We start from the raw sequence: 8,854 nt of genomic DNA, 5'->3' as shown, positions 1-8,854 counted from the left end.
AAAAGAGGCGGCAAGGAAATTCAATGAAGAATCTGTTGCTGCTGCTACCACTGTTGAGGCCTCTGCTAGCAAGCCGAAGAAGGTCATGCCTAAGAAGCCTGCACACAAGCCTAGTGCCCCTTCTTCTTCAATGCCCTCACGACCAAGCTCCTCTACAATGCCCTCACAGCCAACTTCTTCTAAGCCCTCACGGGCATTTCCTCAAGCCGCCCCAGTTCCTCAAGTTGCAAAATCTTCAGCTCCTCCGTCAAAGTCCTCAGGACCTGCGCATCTCCCCTCATGCCAAAGGAAAACATGCATCTCTATTGCCTCAGAAGCCTCTGCAAGTTCATCGGCTCCTATGCATTCTTCAACTAGCCCCACTTTCCTGAAGACCAAGGCCACTGCTGGAAAGTTGATCCTCGACTTCATCGACCTGTGGCACAAGGACCCCAACACACCTCTGCCTGAGATGAACCTCACTCCTGGTCAAAGTCGTGTATTGTCTGCCTTCATTGATGAAGAGAAATGGAAGTTTGAGAAGGCCAGGCAGCTGAAGAAGGCGCAATACAAGAAAGAGCACTACCTAAAGAAAAATGTTGTCAATATGATATCTGATGAACTTCTGTCTATTCAAACTGAGATCAAAGGACTCAGTGATGAATTCAACGTCTACCGCACAGACTAACTTGGAGCCAAGGTCAGATTTGTGAAGTTAGCTGAAAACTTCACTACCAATGTTGCAGCTCCAACGCAACAAGAAATTCCTCAGGCTGAAGCATCTGCTCAGCCTACTGAAGAAAATGCCAGCACCACTGATGAAAATCAGGCTGCTAAAGAAAATGCTACTACCAAGGCTGATGACTGCATTCCAGCCACTGATGAAATTGCTAGGGAAACCACTAGTGTTGCGCTTGAAGAAACTGTCAGGACAGCTGAAGCTTCAACCACTGTGCCTGAAGAAACTGATCATGCCAGGGCAACTGCATCAGTTGTGCCTGAAGAAACTGAACCAATTTCCTCTGCTCCTCCTGCACCTACACCAAGTCCAATTCTTCCTTCTGCATCAGAAGCGAAGAAGACCAAGGTTGCAGAGCGTGCAGCTATGAAGAAAAGGAAAGCATCAACTTCATCATACTCTTCAACTCCGAAGAAGATGAAGAAATTGACCAGCTCGTTTGAAAATCTGATTGATGTTGTTCCAGTCTCAAGCATGCCATCAAAGTAACTCGTTCCTTTTGATGAAGAATACATGATCCCAAGCGGATCCGATGAAGATATTCTTTCTGCTTCTTCTTCAGAGCAGTTGGATGAAGAAATTGAAGTGGATGCAATCCCTTCAACACCAGTTATCTCATCGCCGATGCCTTAGTTTACTGCTGAAGAGGCCGGCGTTGAAGAAATAAATGAAGATGAGGATGTGGACATTGGGTGCACAACGCCAATGATGAATGATGACTTTTGGGAAAGTCAGCACCCCAATTCTCCTTCGTTCACTCCTCTGCAACAAATTCCTCAGTCCCCGCTGACTACTGAAGTTCAAATGGGTTCTGAAGAACCACACCCCATTCTGTCTACCCCTGAAGATATTCCAGCCACTAGTGCTGACGAAATTGCTGGTGAAGAATTGAAGACCCAGGCTGCCACTGAAGAAGAAACTGAAATCCTCAGCCCACGAATCCTGAGATTGCGGTTCCTGAGGTTGTGATGCAACTGATTGATACTCCTCGGCCCAAGCCAAAGGATCCTTTCTCAAAGAAGCAAAAATTCAAGGCTGTCGACTTCTTCCACGAGCATGTATTCTTCATGGACTACAACCCCTATGACTCTACTCGTCTTAGAAGGAAGCGTTTTTGGACTGCCAACCAAGAAAACTTCTATTCTTCGTTGCTTTTCAACAAAGACAAAGTCTTCGACCACGAGCATATTTCTCACGTGGACATGGAATCACTGCCTTGCTTCACGCCAGTCCTCAGTGTTCTTCATGACGCTGGACTGCTCAACTAATGCACTGACATTGTTGATTGAAATGAAGAGCTAATTCTTCAGTTCTATGCCATGCTGCACTTCATCAGAGAAGCTGAAGATGTGAACTCTTGGGTATTGGAGTGGATGATAGAGAACACTCATTTAAAAGCAACAGCCTCTTAATTACTTCATGCCTTGCCTGTCAGTCCTCCCCTTGAAGGCGCTCGTTGCATATACCATGAACCTGAACTTACCGCTCACTACATGCAAGTGTTGATGGAGCCACTGAAGCCTGGTCAAGCCCCGAGGACCAAATTCCTCATGAAGGAATTGTTGTTTGTGCCTAGAACTGTCTATCGCATTCTAACGAAGACATTGAGTCCTATTAAAGGCCACGACTCAAATGACAAAGAAGTTGTTGGCAACATGAAGAATCTGCTATTCAATATCATACATGGTATTCCTATCAACTATCATGATTTCTTCATGAGGACTCTTGCAAATGTTGCACTCTCTCCATTTGAGTTGAAGCCTTATGCTCCTTGGACTATGAGATTCCTCAGAACAAGGTCTTCACTCAACTACAAGGCTGATTTTTAGAATCACGTCAGTTACCTGCCCCCAATAAAAGTCCTGAAGCAAACATTTTCCTCATCTAATGAAAAGGGCAAGGCTACTGCAATCATTGATGAAGGCATTCGTCCTTGGATGGTATGTTCCGCAAAGTTGCATCCTACTCCACCAATGATGACTCCGCCACTCATGAATCTGCTGCAAATGCTTCAAAGCAAAATCCTCAAGGCACAGCTCCAAGGGTGATGACTGATCGTGAGCTTCTCCCCAGTCTTCACCAGAAGGTCAATCGCAACCACAAATGGGTTAATCGTCAGTTTGGTTCAATTCTTCACAACATGACTGCTACACACAATGTAGTGAAGAAAAACTAGTACTACCTCCATGAAGTCTTCGGTCGCACCTGGGCTATTTTGTCACATCTGTATGGTGAAGATGATCTGAAGCAAATGGGTTTCAAGCAGGACTTTGACTGGTCTCAGCCACCAGCGAAGAAATTCAAGAAGACCAAAGTTCCTTCCTTAGTAGCCAGATCATATTCTTCAGCACGTGAAACTGATGAACATGAAGACTTGGACGACACTGCGGCAGACCCTACCTCAACAACCGACCCCAACAATGCTGGTGCTCCTTCATCGACTCCGTGATGATATTCTTCAGGGGCGTTAGTCCTCATTTTTTGTCCCTTTTGGTCATTCGATGACAAAGGGGGAGAAATTTGAGTTAGTCTTCAAGCGGGTCTACTTATAAGGGTGTTTTTTCTAAGTTACAACTCTCGTTCTTTTAAATACTTTGTTGGATCGAGTTGTAAACTTAAAACCCGATGGTGGTCTGATACTTTTGTTGTGTTCTTCTGCATGCTTATTCTTCATATATGTTAATGCACGCATGCTTCAGTCACCATATTTCATCATGCATTTCAAATTCTTCATATTATATGTTAAATGCGTGTATGAATTACAAGATATAGGGGGAGATCTCCATGATTCTACTCTTCAAGTGTGCATTGCTTCAAAAGCAAATTCCTCACTATGCACATCTTCAGGGGGAGTTCTTCTATATCTTGCAATCAAATTCCTCAATATCAGTATTTACACTTCATATGTTTATCCCCGTTGAAAACTTAACCTATATTGTCATCAATCACTAAAAAGGGGGAGATTGTAAGTGCATCTAGTGCCCCTTAGTGATTTTGGTGTATTGAAGACTTATAAGTTAAGGGACTGATGCGTTTGTGAGTGTACACAGGTCTATGAGTCTATGATGAGTTTGATATTTACAGAGAAAGTCGGCCCCTAAAAATGAAGTTCTTCGACTGAAGACTTTGGATTTCTGAAGACTTTGAAAGTGAAGAAATTGGTGAGACCATGAAGACTTGATATTCATTCGAGGAACATGAAGCATGAAGACTTTTGTTTCCGTAGTTTCATTTTCTCTTTCTTGAGTCATAGGAAACACCGTACTGCTAAAGGGGGTCGAGGAAATACTAAGGAAAAGTTTCCAAGTGATGCTCAACTCGAAATCCTACACCTACCAATCCCTTCGAGTGAAGCCATTGGAAATCTCATGTAGTTCAGTCAAATTTCTTCAGTGACAGAGATGAAGATCTTTTGGACTCTGAGGAATTTGTTCTAACTAAGGAGTTAGGAATTCGCCAGTGCGGATTGCCTACAAATGAGGAACATGATAGCCCTGAGGAATTTGATAGTCAAATTTTCAACCATTACTGTGCTACGCGCCAGCTGTCCCAAAATATCTTCCCACCTAACGGTCATATCATTGAAGGGCATTTATATCTTATCATGTCGGGCTGCTCCCTAGGCTATAAATAGCCGCCCCCTACAACCACTAGCTGATTGGCTGCTCCGAGAGAAACTGACACTTGTCATTTGAGAGCATCCCATCCTCCAAGGACTTTGAGCAAAAATCATCAAGTGAGGAAAACCCAAACCCAAACACCTACAAACCCAAAGTGATTGAGCATCACTGAAGAGATTGATCCTGCGTGGATCCGACGCTTGTTACCTTTGAAGACTGTGCATCTTCTAGACGGTTAGGCGTCATGGTCTAGAGCATCCAAGAGGAAATTGTGGATCGCCGAGTGACCGAGTCTGTGAAGGTTTGGAAGTCACCTGAAGAATTACCACGAGTGATTGGGCGAGGTCTTTGTGACCTTAGCTCAAGGGGAATACGGTAAGGACTAAGTGGCTTGAGCTGCGTGTTCAGGACTTGGTGTCCGGGACCGTGTGTCGTCAGGTTTGAATACCTAGCCGCCCTAACCATACGCACAACTTTCAGAGCAGTTGGAACTGGTCTACCAAATCATTGTCTTCACCAAGCCTACTGGTTCTATTTCCTCAACCCTTCCATTTCCTCATTACCATGTTGTGTACTTGTTCATATCTGTTTGAAGACTTTGACTAAAGACTTTCTCAATTTCCTCAGTTCAATTTCCTCAGTTTGTTTGTCTTAATCCTGTTTATCATGTGCTTACGCTTTCTATACTTTGTGCTTGTTTTCATTTCATCATGATGACCATGCCTGTGTTCTGTTATGTTTGCATCTGAGTACTTATTTCGCTGCAAGTAGTTCTTCGCTTAGGAATTTCCTCACCCTAAAATACCTCAGTGAAGAATTCATAAAAATCGCCTATTCACCCCCCCCCCTCTAGTCGACTTAACGCACTTTCAATTGCCCAATATGCTTTATGTTCTAACTGAAGAGGCAAATGACAAGCTTTTCCATAAACTATTTTATAAGGAGACATGCCCATAGGATTTTTCTATGCTGTTCTATAAGCCCAAAGTGCATCATCTAATTTCTTAGACCAAATCTTCCGGGACCTATTGACAGTCTTTTGCAAAATGAATTTTATTTCTCTATTGCTCAGTTCAACTTGACCACTAGACTGAGGATGATAAGGTGATGCAATTCTATGGTTAACATCATACTTGGCAAGCATTTTACAGAAAGCACCATGAATAAAGTGTGAACCACCATCAGTCATTAAATATCTAGGGACTCCAAACCTTGGGAAAAGAACTTCCTTAAGCATTTCAATAGAGGTGTTGTGATCAACACTACTAGTTGGAATAGCTTCTACGCATTTAGTAACATAATCAACAGCAACCAAAATATATGTATACCCATTAGAGGAAGGAAAAGGTCCCATGTAATCAAATCCCCAAACATCAAATGGTTCAACAGCAAGTGAATAATTCATAGGCATTTCTTTACGCTTATCGATATTACCTATTCTTTGACGTTCATCATAGGATAAGACGAACTTACGGGCATCCTTGAAGAGAGTAGGCCAATAAAATCCAGATTGCAATACCTTGTGAGCAGTTCTGTCTCCCGCATGATGCCCTCCATAAATTCTAGCCATAGCATTAAACTTTTGGATCCAATCGGTCCCTTACGGAATAGCGCATAAACGAGGGTTCAAGCTTCTATCACTCTCGCAACTCATCATCTAATACTACTCCACAATGCATTCCCTTAGGCCCAAATATGGTGAAGTGTCATGTATTCGACGTTAACATGAAACCACTAAGGGAATCGCAACATACATACTATCAAAATATCGAACACATATCAAGTTCACCTGATTACTTGCAACATAATTTCTCCCGTGAGATCAAGAACAAAAGTAACCACTCACAAATGATAACCATGCTCAAGATCAGAGGGGTATTAAATAGCATATTGGATTTGAACATATAATCTTCCACCAAATAAACCATATAGTAATCAACTACAAGATGTAATCAACACTACTAGTCACCCACAAGCACCAATCTATAGTTCCGATACAAAATTGAACACAACAGATGAACTAGGCTTTGAGATGAGATGGTGTTGTTGAAGATGTTGATGCAGATTGCCCTCCCCAAGATGGGAGAGTTGTTGGTGATGATTATAACGATGATTTCCCCCTCTAGGAGGGAAGTTCCCCCGACGGAATCGCTCTGTCGGAGGGCAAAAGTGCTCCTGCCCAAGTTTTGCCTCGAGACGGCGGCGCTCCGCCCCGAAAGTCCTCTCCTTATTTTTTCTAGGTCAAAATGACTTATATACCAGAAGATGGGCACCGGAGGTGGGCCGAGTGGAACACAACCCATCAGGGCGCGCCTGGGCTCCCTGGCGCGCCCAGGTAGGTTGTGCCCACTTGGTGGGCCCCCTCTAGTACTTATTGGCTCCAATATTCCTCATATATTCCGTAAAAAATCTCCGTAAAGTTTCAACTTGTTTAGAGTTGTGCAGAATAGGTGGCGTGACGTAGCTTTTCCAGGTCCAGATTTCCAACTGCTGGAATTCTCCCTCTTTGTGTGTACCTTGCATAATATGAGAGAAAAGGCATTAAAATTACTCCAAAAAGCATTATTACGCATAAAGACATCATAAATAACAGTAGGAAAACATGATGCAAAATGGACGTATCAGAGACAACTTCCCTTTTACGATCGATATTTGCACCTACAGTGTTGAGAAAAGGTCTTCCAAATATAATAGGGAAAAATGATATTTAGGACTTTCCATAACAACAAACTCTACTGGGTAAGTAAAGGTTCCTAGAATGACATAGACATCAGGTACTATGCCACAGGGTTTCCTCAAAGTTCATCTGCTAATTTCACCTCCATATCGGTGGGCTGCAAGTCACAAGAATAGATTTCATCATGTAAATTTTGCATAAAGAGTATAAGGTACTACACTAATGGAGGAGCCCATATTGAAAAGCCCAAAATAAGAAGTACTACCAAATGGGCAAGGTACCACTGGTTTACCCGTGTCAGCTGCTTTAACACGGCCTTTTACAAAAGATGTTACCTCTTTCTCCATAGTTTCTATTGGTTTTCCCTTCCTTTTCTTCTCCTCTGGTTTCACCTGGATATAACATACACTTTTTACTTTCCTCCATTTTTCTGCACCTTACTCATGTGTCCCAATTATGCCTTTCTCATTGTAAAGGGCAATGCATGCACTAGTTCATATTCATCTTCAATGGGAGTTATTGATGATTCTACCTCCAAGGTATCCACAACGACCTCTTCATCGGGATCCTCATCTATGTAACACTCTCATTTTCTTCTTTGGAAGTTCCATATGCTTTGCATAACTTTTAACAAATCGTAAAACAACATCAGGGTCAAGATAAAGTGTATCACTAACCTTGTTAACTCTCCCTGAATTAAGATAAGCTTTTATGCAATCAAAAACTATCTCAACTTTACCCTCTTCTTCCTCATCACTCCCCCAAGCTTCATGTAGCAAGTTTACCATCTAATAATTCCCAAGCTAGTAATAAAAGAACCCGCAGAAGCTAAATCTAATTCTTCTTTGGAATCATCCGAAAGTGCTCCATAAAAGAGATATAACACAAGCCAATCAGGAGTTTATGATGTGGGCAATCATTTAGTAGAGTTCGACACCTTTGACATGCGTTTACCAGACTTTCCCCATGCCTCTGCCGAAAGTTTAAAATCCAACGTCTAGCCTTATAAGACTTCATAGTATGATAAGAATGTCGCTGTCAATTTATCCCATGTATCAAAGGTACCTACGGGGTGAGACACTAACAATGTTTTGGCTGCATCAGCCACAGTGTGAGAGAATATCTTAAGTTTCATATCATCTGTGCCAAAAGCATTTAATTTGAATGTCCACATATGTCATAAAAAATTGCAAATGTTAGTAAGGATCATCACCGTCCTCACCCATCAATTGCTTACTGTGCAATAATTCAAGGGCACTTGGATTCGCCTCATAAGCTACACCGGTGGGGTTGAGACCCAATGTTGTGAACATCTCTTGCATAGGTGGTCCAGTCAGGCACATGGCTTCGATCTGGTAATGGTGCCCGAACTCATCCATGATTGGTCTAAGTCTGTAAACAACTTAGTACGTGTAATTCAAACCAAACTTAAGACGAAGATCAAAAGCGCCCAACTCCCCGACAATGGCGGCAGAAAAAGCTTGATGTCCTGCAAGTGCTCAAAGTTTACTTGTAGCCTTTTCGAAGTAAGAGTATCGATCCCACATGGAGCAGGAATCAACCTTTTGTTTCTTAAAGGATTTAAATAATGTGCCTGCAAGTTGTGAGTTATCCAAAGCGGTGGTGATATAATGGAAATGGTGTAGCGAGCATAAAAGTAAATACTGCAAGAGAAGTAAATAATAATGGTTGCACAAAAGAGTGTTGAAACCAATAGGATTAAGGTGTTTCCAGGGAGTCTAGATTCCCCACTAGCGTGCTCCTATAGCGGTGCCTAAATACAATGCTACGTCGGATTCCTAAGCCACTTTGCATATTTTTATTTATGGGCTGAGCCGG

The sequence above is a fragment of the Triticum aestivum genome, chromosome 7A (assembly GCF_018294505.1).
Source record: "Triticum aestivum cultivar Chinese Spring chromosome 7A, IWGSC CS RefSeq v2.1, whole genome shotgun sequence".
Taxonomy (NCBI): domain Eukaryota; kingdom Viridiplantae; phylum Streptophyta; class Magnoliopsida; order Poales; family Poaceae; genus Triticum; species Triticum aestivum.
This window is presented reverse-complemented; position numbering follows the sequence as displayed.